This window comes from Aythya fuligula, chromosome 2 (genome assembly GCF_009819795.1).
Source record: "Aythya fuligula isolate bAytFul2 chromosome 2, bAytFul2.pri, whole genome shotgun sequence".
NCBI classification, from domain to species: domain Eukaryota; kingdom Metazoa; phylum Chordata; class Aves; order Anseriformes; family Anatidae; genus Aythya; species Aythya fuligula.
The window spans coordinates 24022738-24036448 of record NC_045560.1 but is presented as its reverse complement, the minus strand read 5'-3'; the positions used below and the strand labels follow the sequence as shown (position 1 = coordinate 24036448).

At 36.0% G+C, this 13711-nt stretch overlaps 1 protein-coding gene across 6 annotated transcripts in view; it reads right to left on the bottom strand.

Annotated features, from left to right (window-relative positions):
• CDK14 (cyclin dependent kinase 14) overlaps positions 1-13711 on the bottom strand; it is a 328926-nt gene that overhangs the window by 176606 nt on the left and 138609 nt on the right. The window lies entirely within an intron of this gene.

The window sequence follows — 13711 nt, the reverse complement described above, 5'->3', positions numbered from 1 at the left end:
GACTGAGTATTCACCAAATGCAAATTATTTTTTTTCCCATTGCTCTGTATATAATAAATTAATTATTTGAATTTCAGTATCATTTTATAACTTGTAAGGACCATATCACCATCAATGCCATACAGGTATTATATGGGTGGAAGAGGAAGAAACTAAGGGAGAACCTCAAATGTTACTCATATTATTCACATTAAAATGTTGCCTTTTAAAATATAAGTTCATAGTGATTCTAAATTAAGATGGTTTAATAGTTTAGAAAATAAATGTCAAAGGCACTGCAGATCAGGTTACTTAATACTTTTCAGCTCAAAAAGAAGCACATATTGTGCACATGTACAGCTATTAATTATAGATACTTTAGCAAATAGCCTCACTGAAGACTCAAACATTTACATTTTCACTTTATAGTTGCATACATTCCCTGCTAATATATCATAAAATCTTTTCAGAAAATAAGTAGACTTACGATGTATAGATTAATGTTATTCACTGTTATAATATTTATTACTTACTAATAAGCATTTATTATTTTTACTATGGAATCACTATTTTCTCTAAATTCTTCTCTCGTACTTCACTTTCCTACGAGTCAGCAGCATACTGCCAGTGAAGTGGCATTTTTCTCTGATTTGTTTGCACAACTCAGCTTCTGGAATTATATTCAGAATAAACAAGGCAAAAATATTCATGGGATTAACCACCAAAAACTGAGACTGACTCTGCCTTCCACATCTGTTTTCAGAACACATCTGGCAAAAATCATCCAGCATTCCTTGAAAAGCTACTTGGCGATGCCTGCCTCACATACAAAACAGACTGACAAAATATCAGCAGTTTTCAAGGTGAGAGTTTTGGAAAAAAGCTGCCTTTGGCATACCAAAGCGGTTTCTCCGTGCAACATTTCTGAGTCCAAGAACCATTCTAGTGCTCTCTTGGAGAAGTATCGTATGGTTACATAGGGAAGTTTACATCTGCTAAGATGCAAGATCAATGCTGACCACAACTGTTGTGTATCATCTTCTACTCTTCTGAAGTCTTAAACTATGAAAATGCACTGCATGTGTAGAATTAAGATTGTAATGATGTACGATGCACTAATTGACTACATTGTGCACTAACGCATTTTTTCAGAAGTTCTTACATGGCTTTAAGAAAGCGAGTGTTTCCACTGCAGGACATTGCTTGGGTCCCAAAATGAACTGTATGAATCTCACACTCAAACAGATACACCACACCAAGTACAGCAGAACAGAGCTCCTTCCTAAACACAAGCAACAGTAAGTAATACTTCAATTCATAACTGCTGGTATTAGTGAATGGAGTAATAAAGAAAGAAAATGTCTGAGTTTCTGCTTTAGATGCCCAGGCAGGGAGATTGGGGCACCTCCATACCATTCCTACCACATGTTCCCCAGCAATGCATGCTCACTGATTTGGGTTGGCTGAAAGAAGATCATCAGTTCCCTGCACTTCATAATGACATAGCCTGTTCAGTGGGAAACCTACTGCCTCCTTCACCTCCTATTGATTTCTGCAGTTTGCAACTAGTCCGCTGACAGAAACCAGACCAGAGGAAGACAAACCCAGTGCTACTTCTAAAGGTCCCATCTGAACCCCTAGCATCCCAGCTGTCCTCTAGTTGTCCCTTCCTATTCACCAAAAGCTTTCTCAGACCACCATTTTCAGCCACATCATGAGTAACAGCAATAAAAGTCATCTTTTTATTTCTAATAGACTTGTAATGACCTGCGAGGATAAAACCGTCTTCTTCCCCTTATATTACAGTTATCATTTGAATGCTTTTCCTCCATACGTGAACATCACCCGTGATCATGTTTGCATCATGTACCATTCGCTACTTCTTCCTAAATCAAGAACCTGCTCAACTGTTAGGCTGCTATAACCTGCAGCAGTAGTTCTCTCTTGCAAAAACTTATTGCTTATATCCACCAAAAATTTCATGTAAGCACCAGCTTCTACAGAGTTCTTGAAAACTAACAAAGTCAACTGTGCAGCAGTTGCAGCAGTCTTTTGGCATTTACTTTTTCTTCTTCACACAAGCTACACACACAGAGAAGCCTCTACCAAATCTTCAGACAGACAGCAAACAGAAATACAAAGTGTTTTCTTTTCAAATTTTTCAAGAATTTCCCCTCCTAAAACTAAGCTAGAAACTGTTTCAGAAGAGCAATTGACACTATGCTATGAAATGGGAAAGCAGCTCATAAAATTATAGAACATTTTTCCATTTTTCCTGACTAAAAAAAAAAAAAAAAGAGGGTAGAGGGAAAGCAAAAGCAGCATCAGCTGCTATTCTTTTCCCAAGGTAGGGGCTCAATGCACATTGAATTATGTATTAGTATAGCCAGGAAAGCTGACAGCACTGCACAGACAGCTATTTCTAAAACCTTTTTCCCTTTTGGCGGGTAAGTGTCCGCTCCAGTGCTTGTGTGTTCAAGCGACACTGAGGACAACGACATGAATGCAAGTTTCAGAAAAGCATTAGAAAAGGAAACAGAGAAAACTGGACAAAAGTAGTCTTCTAACAATATTCCATGAATGTCTATGGTACCACATAGATGAATAAAGTCTTTTCCTTTCACACTATATTTCAAGGTAGAAGGCCCCATGTTCCCCCAAGTGGAACAGTAGCTGCAGATGCAGCAGGACACACCTTGACACCGGCCGGGGTTTTGCTGTGCTTAGCACCTTGGTCTAATAGAACACATGCTCTGAAGGAAAACTCAAGATTCAATTACATATCAGTCCTAACATAGAACTATACTGAAATAAGGTAGCAAAACAAACAACAAATGAACCAACACACCTTCTACAGTTCTTTTTCCACTGTCTCAGAGGTGAAGACACCTTACAGGGAAACAGCATACAGCAGAAGTGCAGTGCAGAGATTTCCAAGTAATTGCAAATACCTGTCTCACACATTGAGACATTGAGACACTCGATCCCAGGTGGACCTGGCTAGACCAATTCTGCTTTAAGCTAGCTTTTAACAACTCTATCAGCTGTACTGTTAAGCCCCAACACAGGTAAATCACCACAAGTAATTCCATGCTGACAGATTATTTGATATTTTAGATGAATTCAGAATCACCCTCATTCCTGGTCTTAAAACTCCACTAATTTACCCAGGTATATATGCCAATCCTGTGTTAGCACTTTATCACAGCTACACAAAAATATTAAATAGATATAATATAAAATAATATAGATATAATATATAGATATAGTTTCCACAATGAAGAACTCAAAAGCTAGAAAACTCCATGATTAACAGTGTTTATCCAACCTTTTGTTTGTTTGCTCAATGAATATACATTATGATAACTTTACAAACGTTTGATGTGATCACATAACTTCTTTCCCCTTGCCAGATAAGACATACTCACTGAACAGAATAGGAGTACTTGATTACAGAACAGCTGTTCTGTTTTTGTGTTGTTGATTTTCCTTTTTTTCCCTTTCCTTTCTCACACAGCTTGAAGTCTCTGGCTTATTTATTACTTTGAAGGCAGAAATATTAATCTCACAGGCTTTCCTGCCCTGTTTATTGCTACTCTATTCACATGCTTCACAAACATAAATGACTTTGAGAGCAATTCAGGGGAGCTGTGGCATTACTCCTTTTTATCAGGTAGGGAACTAAAGCAAAGGGAAAATAGTCCTAGGTAACACTGATTTGGGGAACTCAATATAAAGCACTTTGTTTTTGACTTTTCTGAGTATTTGGCATTCTGTGTTTTGACTGACATCAGTTACAGGTGTGAGGATAAAACACTTTTTAAGGGAGACAGAATCTCATGTGGGACAGCAGAAGTCGGTTGTTTCTGAATTGTGATGCAGACAACTCGCAACAACATCATAAAATGGTGGCTATGATGACAATTTCTACTGTGGCATCCACAAAAAAAAAAAAAAAAAAAAAAAAAAAAAAAAAGTGTGCAATAAAGTCAAATAAGCACCAGGCCATGCCTTCACTACACAGTCCCCTGCAAATCTACACAATAGGCTCTTCCACAAGGATGGCAAAAGGAGATTGCACACACAACGTTTACTTTTGCACCCACTAATTTTTAATAACTTGACTTTGCCACATCACTAACACAACAACATTTTGTGCAAAATCTGTTATGCTTCAAGTAAACAATTTGATCTCTCCTCCCACTACTGCCTCCTCCAGAAGCAAATTCACTTGCTCTGTGGATGCAATCTACATTATTAAAAAGTTGTGAAAGCCGTCTTTGTGAGGGGAGAGGGAGTTTTCAGACATAGGTCTCAAGTGCAAATGGCAGTTTTTCTGAGGCCTATCACTTGAACAAATTTGGGGAAATTTTCAAAATCATAGCTAAATGCCACCCACAACACACTTTGGCATTTTATTACTTCAAAGAGTTGTATTTTGCTAAATCATACCAGAAGATCATTGCTCCAGGGATGTGACCCAAATGTAAGGTTCTGGCACATACAGCTCCATGTCCCTGAGAAGGCATGTCAAGCATATGTGCTACCTCTCTCAACAAGATAAAACACAAACCCATCCCTCAGTGCCCATCTCAAGTAACTAGACCTCCACTAGGAAACCTCTGCAAGTGCCTTGACCCTCCCTGGATGGGCAGCATGAGTTCTGGTAAGGACAGACACTGCACAAGGCCTCCTAGGACAGGGAAGAGAAAACTCACACTAAGACAGGCTATTCCCACCCTTCCATTTCTAAACTGTATGTAGAAGGACATAAGAGAATGTCCATTTTTGATCCACTCCAAATTCAGTAAGTTTCAAATACTTTCCTCCATATGATGGAGACAAGTATCTCAAATCCTGTATGTACAAGAAAATAAATTAAGTAAGTTGTCTAACATAAATATACAGTCTAAAGAAAAAAAAAAATAAAGCTATGAAAGGGTCAATTAAAATCAAGCTTAGGTCAAGGAATAATAAGAAAAAAAAAAAAAAAACACAAACATAGTACTATTTAAAAGCAGAACATGCTCATGTGCTCTTTCTGTGAAGTTCATCACTTCCCCATACCACAAACTACCATAAGAATAGCACAAAAAGTTTACCTTATGAAGTGTTTTTATTTATTTATGAAATATAATTACCTTATGTTTACCTTACGAAATATCGACTTTGGGTTCACATGGAAAAAACTTATTTGGGTTTTGCTTTAAATTTGTGGCAGTGAATAAGTGTATGAAGGTCACTTCTATTCAGTAAGACTGGTTTATGTTAGCAGACACATGCATGTGTGTTTGTGAGCATACTGTGTATAGTCATCTGCTGACAGGAAAAGAAACCAGGCTGATATTTATACAGCTGAACTGAGGTTTACATACATTGCATTCTACTTCTGGAAGAAAGAGGGTATGCAAACAGGAAAAAAGAATGAGACAAATGTTGACAATACAGACTCCTCCCCTCTCTCCTTGAAGAAAGAATTTGAATTATGAATAGATGAGTAAACCACAAGCTATAAATGTCCTCAGATATGCTCTATGCTTGAATGTCAAATTTGTTCAACTATCTTGTTCAGAAATCAGAGACTCTACTAGCCAACATAAAATATTTTCAGACAAAGAGAAAGACATCTCCTTTTAAAGGCATGGCCAATGACATGAAATAAGCTCTACTTCGCCAGCCCTTTCCCATAATAATGTGACCATCATTCTCTTCTAATTAAATTAGCCATTTCTACTTCCCATGCAATACATTCCCTTTCCCTCCTCATCCTCAGTGATGATAAATCTACATGTGACTTCGCTGTCCCATAATTCTGCCTAATTGGTTTCAGCTGTCATTTTTGAAGCTGAAATGCATGGAGAGCCCGGGGCTTGTGAACGGAACAGGAAGCATTTCCAACCACATTCCCATCATGTAAAACCAGCAATGTGAAAAGACCCTGCCATTAAAACAAAAACTACACTATTTGGCTTCTGGCAATGACATCATGCAGCAGACAGATTGTATTGTTTCACTCAGGCAGCAAGACTGTTGCAAGCCATTCTTCTCTGTGAAAAGGAGAGCACACATTATTTATGCCCTAGCAGTTTTACTGACGAAAATACTGTCCCTTTTGTCACCAACAAATTCTTAAACTGATAATACAATTTACCAATAAAAGCACAGGCAGCGGTAATATTTGAAGTGACAGGAGAACAAAGAGAAGTTAATTCTATTTAAATTGAATGTATCCTCTAGCCAGAGCAGTCTGCAGATTACTGCACAACAGTTCAATGCTTTTGGTGTTTTCAAAAGTGTCACCGACCTTCATTTTCAAGCATTTCTATGACTTCCTACAATTCAGTCTTTCCCCATCTGAGAACACAAAGTGTTAGCCTTGCTAACAAAAAATACTCTCTGCAAGCCATCTTTGAGCAACTTTCAGAAAATCAGCAGAAGGCAACAGCAGCAGCTGGGCTGAGCAGCAGGGGAAAGATATATACTGGGGATTCAAGAAAAAAAAAAAAAAAAAAAAAGACACCTTTAATGAAAACAATTCCGCTAACAGATGTTTCTGGTGACTTGGATCTCTCACACACTGTCAACAAGACAAATACACTTCAAAACACATGAACAATACTATACAGAAAAGGAGGTTGTGAGATGGGGGAGTACGTGATATATAATACAAACCTACCTGAAAATCCTGAGAGAAAAGGGAATGCACAGTTTTCTTATTTGGGGGTGGTGTTAGACAGTGTATATTTACTCATACAAAGTCTCTGCACAAAGTTCTTTCATTGTACAGAAAACAACCTGGTCTGAGAGTCAGATAGGTAGGATATAGCACTGTGCAAAGTGCTGGTGAGCAAACTGCAAGGTCTTCAGCAAAATCCAGTTTTCTACAGATGTATCTTTGTCCTCTTCCTTATTCTCTAGCCACCTTAACAATTGTATCAACTCTGCTTTCTACATAAATCATGTTAAAGGGACAGTAAACACTATTAATTGAGCATGACTAACTTAACAAAAAAAAAAATCACATCTCAAAAACACATGGGAATTTGTTTAGTATGATCAAAATCTAGCAGCTTGTGTAAACCATTATGGACTTACAGTCCCTGAGGTCAACAGGTTCGGACAATTTTTATGGGATGAACAACTTGTAATACATATGCATACACATATCTATATGTGCATTTTTTCTTTAATTTGCTAAATCATTAGGTTTTCACAAAACTGACCTATAACCCTTATAGCTACTAAATCCATATATACAAAAATGAAAAAATAAAAATCACTTTGCAAGTTACATCAAGTTTCTACATGTACTTAGAATATGGCAGGTACCCCTAAGCTGGTGGGGACAGAAGTCAGTCCAGGATCACATAAATTGACTGCAAACACACAGCAGAGAGACTGCCAAGCCACACACAGACACAGCGTGTAAAGTATCCACACTGGTATGGTCTCAATACTAGCCCTGGACGGCACAAGCTACGCTGCCTCAGGAGTCTTTTCCATTCTCGTGTGCTGTGCTGCAAAGACACTGCTATCTTCAGGGCAGGAAAAAAGCAGTCCAAACACTTTAATTAAACACTTCAGTATCTAAGGCAGAACTCTCTCTACATTGGTTAATGTGTCTTATTTTCTGCCATGCCTCCTAGTCCCAACTGTCCTTACGTGATCACAGAAAAAAAATTAATAAAAATTATATAGGAAAATTTGCAGTTCAGACTAAGGCATGCAAAAGAAAAAATGATGTTTCTATGGATAATACCCTCTTTACTCATAGCAGTAAAACAAGAAGAAACAATTAGGCCTGTTTTTACTTTCAATTGTTGACTTTTTGTTTATTACTCAAGCCTGATTCTTGAGTCCCAGGAAATTATTTTATAATTATTTTGCCAGAATTGCTTACCCCATTTAAATTTTAAATGTTTCCATTTAAAATTTTCTTAGATGTATTTTCTATCAATCTGAATTAAAAAAAAAAAAAAAAAAAAAAAAGTATGAAGATGTATACTGTTAGCTCAGGAAGAGAAATCAATTTTTAAGATTTAAAGTTATGGCAACCGTCACTTTCCAGACAGTTTTTTTTGTTTTGTTTTGTTTTTGTTTTTCCCCCCAGTCTGCACCACGTGAATCAGACCACCTCACTGTAAGAGAAATTAAAGTGCAGCTACAACCCACATTATTAAAGAGACAGAGAAAAAAGTGTAATTAGATTGGACAGTCTCTGGTAAGAGTTGAGACACTGTCAGATTTTACCTCAGAGGGAATTGGACAATGCCAGTTTATTACTGAAATTAAAAGATGAGGAATGTGTGGGATGCAGCCAGAATATTACTTTTTGTAGAGCTGAGCAGAAGTCTATAACATAGAAGTAACCAATTAACCCAAAATTCTAAAAATAGACTTTTTTTTTTTTTTTTTTTTTTTACTTTTGTTTAAGCTATGGAAATAAGCAAATATTCACCAAATATTTTTTCTTCAGTTTTTCTGAAGAAATGTATTTTTTCTTAGAAATGTATGCATTTCCCTGAAAGACTATGAGTAGACATATTTAAGTGATGAAAATAAAGAATACAGAAAAATACAAATTTAAAGGATCTCAAAAGCAAACAAACAAACAAAAAACAACAAATTGCCTCAATCAAAATCTACTGTAAATGGCTTCATTCTGCTGGTTATTTGTCTAAGATGTTCTTAAAGAATGCTAGTAGTAGAGAAATCATCACTACATAGTACTATCTTCAGTGCTTTATTATACTTAACATTAAAGAGGTTAATAGTTTAATCTCACTCTTCCTCACTGTAATTTCAGGTCCTTTTCTTTTTTAGAATGGCTCAGGTTGGAAGGGACCTTTTATTCTCTTTATTATTGACATGAAAATAAATAGGTCAATTCTTTCTCTATGATCTATTTAACGGTGTGCAACCATATCATTTCCCTCCCCCCACCCCCTCCATTATAAACAGCCTTACTTTGTCTGACTTTTCCTCAGAAGGAAAAAAAGTCATTTATTCTGGATGGTTGCTCTTTCCTGTTATTTTTCCCCCTCAGCTTCCCAGTTGATTTATATTTTCCTTGTTTGTACAAATATACCATTTTAGCTGGTGGCCTTATCTGTGTTGAGTAGAGCATTAGCACCAGCATATGCATCTTGCCATGTGTGAGTGTGGTTTTGATGGACTATAATGATGCTCTAAATTTTCATCTCTAACTTAGAAAACACTAATGGAGATGTCTCAGTACATAGAATATTGTACTTGTTTTCTAGTGTTTCATCTGCCTGCTCATCTTTGGATATTTTTTATGCTTTCATTTTTTTTTAATTATTATTTTTTAAAAAGAAAACTCTACATTGAATACATTTATTGATACTTAATTAAAAGGAGAATAAATAATAGATGTTAATTATTAAATGATGGAGAAAGCACAGTGCCAAACTAAACAATATTTGGTAAGTTTCTAAGAAACATTAGTAAATTGTACAAACAATTGACACACAGCCTCACACTCTGTTGGACTGATAGTCTTGATTAATCTTATCTATTCATAAGTATGTACTCATAAGTATGTACTCTTCATACAAAGTCCACACATACTTTGTGAGACCTTCAAAGTCAGGACAATGACACAACTGAATTTGAAATCCTCCTCCCACTAGGCCTGTGCAGATCTCTCACTAGGCCTTCTTCACCTAGCAGGAGCTGATGAGCTTTAAAAATACATTTTTTGATTCCTTCTTTCCTGCTGATTCCAGCATCTGGCACAGGCTTTACCTCTCACCAAAGCACCAAGCAATTTCCTTCTGAAATCCCTTCTGAATCCCTGCCTCCTGAAGCTGACTTTGCATCTCCACCCTATACTTGGACATTAGCAGCTCCCACCTCCAATCTGCTCATTAATACTTGAAAAATAGGGGTTTCCCAGGAGAAGTATTCCCTTAATGCCTGTTCTTAATAGTACAGGTTTTCCTTTCTCTCTGCTCCCTCTCAGCCTTTTTCCATTGCCTTTTTGACTGCAATTTTAGTAGGGCAACTTGTGGCAAACCCAGGTACATGAGGCAGGGGTTACAACAACAGGAGAATAGCTCCTTCTTTGATCAAGGCACATGGAAACCACTTTTTTCATTGTTCCTGTGCCTGAGAGCCCTCAAAAACTACCTCCTTCCCAGAGGTAGACAAAGGAAGAGGACTGCAAGCAGGGTGTCCTCCCAGCCACCCCTGGTTTGACAAGCACAGCAACAGGGAAGAAAATGGCCCCATTATTTCAGTCACACCAAAATAAGTGAACTCAGACAAAAGTAAAGCATCTCTGGGACTCTATGGGTTTTCCATGCTCTCTCTTCCATTTTAAACAACACTGTTTATTTTCGCATACCACCAATTCTATCCGACCTTTAGTTTCTATACATTTTCTCTAATAAAATAAACAGGAGACCAATAATACAGTTTGATCCAAATCATCATCAATGTTAAAAAAAATAAAATTTTCAGTGAAAAAAGATTTTGATCCTTTTAGCTAATGAGTGTTGATCATTAGCTAAAGTACTGTTGCACAGTACTTTTCTAATATGTTCAGTGTTGAGCTCAAAATCTCATGTTTTGGATCTTCAGCTCTGCAACTCTTAATTCCACAAAATAATATACATGTGAATTTCCAATCAGCATGAAAATAAGAAACTTGCAGCTGCTATTTTTTTTTCACTTTATTACGCCAACTTATAACAAGTTATTTTAGTTGCTGTAATCAAGCAAGGAGAATTAGGTTTTCTTCTTTAATAAAAAGTAATTTTTAAGAGGGAAAAACATACACAAGGATTAAAATAGGCAAGGTAATTGAAAATGCTTGGTTTTAAATTATACTATTAGATTAGTCTGGTTTGCTTTTTTTGTTGTTCTGCGTGTTTGTTTGTTTTTTTTTTTGGTACTGTTGAGGCAGAAATAATATTATTCATTACTCATACTTCCAATTATAAATGTGTCTGTTCTTGTTTCAAATCTAGTTCATAAATATTGAAAGCATAATATAACGTATTGCTACACAAGCTCACTTTTGCATGCCAGGAATAGGACAAGTTACCAGTTCTTTTCTTTAAAATAATATACTGATGTAATTATACATAACACTAAAAACCTCATTATCATTCTAACGAGTCAGTTGTAATATGTATTGGTTAGGATTGCCATTCAGGAATTGAGTGTTTACAAATACAATTGTCTTCCTTTTACATGATAATTAAAAAAATGAAGAAACAAATGATAGCAGCTAATGACAATTTTAAAAGAAACAGATGTGAACACATCTTCTTTAAAGATGACTGTTAAAATGTCTGAGATCTCACCTGTAAAATTCATAATTTCCTTTGGCAAGGTTGGCACATCAGCGACATATCCACACCTGGCATATCCACCAGGTGACGTACAGTAATGCCTAACCAGAGCTTGGAGAGGAGGAGCAATAAACTTACGTAAACATACATACATGAACACTTCCATAGCACTGTGAAGCTGAACTGATCTTTTTCATTTGGAAGCCATTACCATATGCAAAACTTGTCAAAATTTAGTCTTTTGTTTTCAGGCCCTGTTTAGTACAATTTAGTACTGGTACAATTACACAAAAAAAAAAAAAAAAAAAAAACCATTTTCTCTAGCATTCATACATGAAAGACTATATCAATCTTTCAGTTTTGAACTACTCATCTTCACAACTCCTCAGGTAATAAGCAATGGCTCTCAGTCATCCAGTGACAAAATTAGAGTTCCGTCTTCCTTTTCAGTACACTTGAATGACCAACAATAATCCCATATAGCTGACTTAAGAGTTATCAAAGCATACAAAAAAATATATGGTCCACTGTATATACCAGCCTATTTTCAATTAAGTTCTTTCATTCAAAAGGAGCAAGCCCCCTTTCTTTTCTTCCACAAAAATGTATAGCTTTCTATTCAATACTAAAATGTTTACAATGTGGAGAATGAAATTCTCCTGCACTTCAACTGTCACACAGATTTTTAAAGACCGTCTTTTCTTGCTTTGGGTCACTACCAAGGTTAAAGTTAGAAAGTTCTGTCATGTTTACTTGTCTAACAGACTTCCATATTAAAAAAAATGAAATCTAATTTGAGGTACCCAGAAAATTTCATCACTGCCATGTTTCCTTTCATAGGATATTCTGCTTGAAGCTTTTAACTTATTACTGTAATGCACTTTGCTATGAAAGGTGCTACATGAAATGAAATTTCATTCCAGTCTTTCAGGGTCAATGCTGAAACTGAATACCTCTGATAACCTCAGACGTGTCATCAGTATTAATTTCCCAATGAAACTGTCACCGAACTATCTACCCAAATTTTCCATTTGCTGAGAACTCTTGGATAACTAACTGTTCATCTCTAATTTAATTATGACATCTCAATCAAAAGATTACAATTGAAATGGTCAATAGTAATTAATGGCAATAGTTTAACTGTTCCATGATGCAACTTTGTGAAGTAAATCAAATTCAAGTCCTTTCAGGTTTGTTCAGCCTCAGTCCTTCAGAAATGCCCGCCACTATGTAATTTTAATTGCATGAGCATTTCTATTGATTTTGGTAGAAATCACTCATATTATTGAGCTAAGCCATGTACAGGTGTTTTAAAAGGCATTACAGACATAGAGCTCTATAACATCAATTACATAACTAGATTGATTATTTAACTAGCCAAAATTTGTAGATTTGAAGGGCAGCCTTATTTTTTGTCTCTTCATATTCATATAACATCCTGAGAGCTCTCCGATCAAAAAAAAAAAAAAAAATCATTGTGATCATCCAATTAGAACTGTACATGAACATGTATTAGAACATGCACACAATTTAGAACATTCTCAAGCATGAAACATTATCAGAGAGCATTACCTTTTTGATCAGCCCATAACTTTACATTACAGAACAATGAAAACAGACTTTTTTTAAGCAGCTCTGCCATCTCAAAGAATAGAGTAACCTACGATGTCATTAAGATTTGGCTGGTTAGAGAGAACAAAACATCCTTCCCCTTCCTCCTGAACACTAATTTTCCAGACACTGCTCACCAGCCAAAATAGCATAATAATAAAGTACTACTTGAATCAGTTGCTAGAAACTGTTATTAAACAAGATCCTACCACAGTTTAAATTTCTACCATACATGACGGGAAAAAAAAGGTGTAGCACCAGAAGGGTTGATCCCAAAAGCGCTATGTTTAAAAAACAAAGACCTAAGTGAATTCAAAAGAAATAACTGCTGAAAGAAGTTCAGCGTGCATCCACGTTGATGAAAGATGGCAACATGACATAACACATGGCTGGGAGTTAAGCATTTATATACATTACTACTGCACAAAAAATCCAGAAATTTGGCATTATGATAACAGGCAAAAACATCTATTTTCAGGAGTAACATGTTCTCATTTCTCAATGACTTCTGATGAATGCAATTAATACAGTCAAAGATAAAAAGAAATGCAAATTGTATTCACATAAAGTTCTGCAAATAAGTCTACACTGACTGTTAAATAAAATTAGATATGAAAGCTTTTCCTATGCTAATTCAGTTTATAAATTAGAGGCAGAGGAATCACTTATTTTAAGAAAAAGAATTAGATTTGCATAATGTCCCTGTACCTGAGGTAAAATGTATGTAATGCATGCAACTGCTCTGCAGGCTCCTGTCACTGAATACTCATATTATTAAAATGTAGTATTTCTATGTAAGT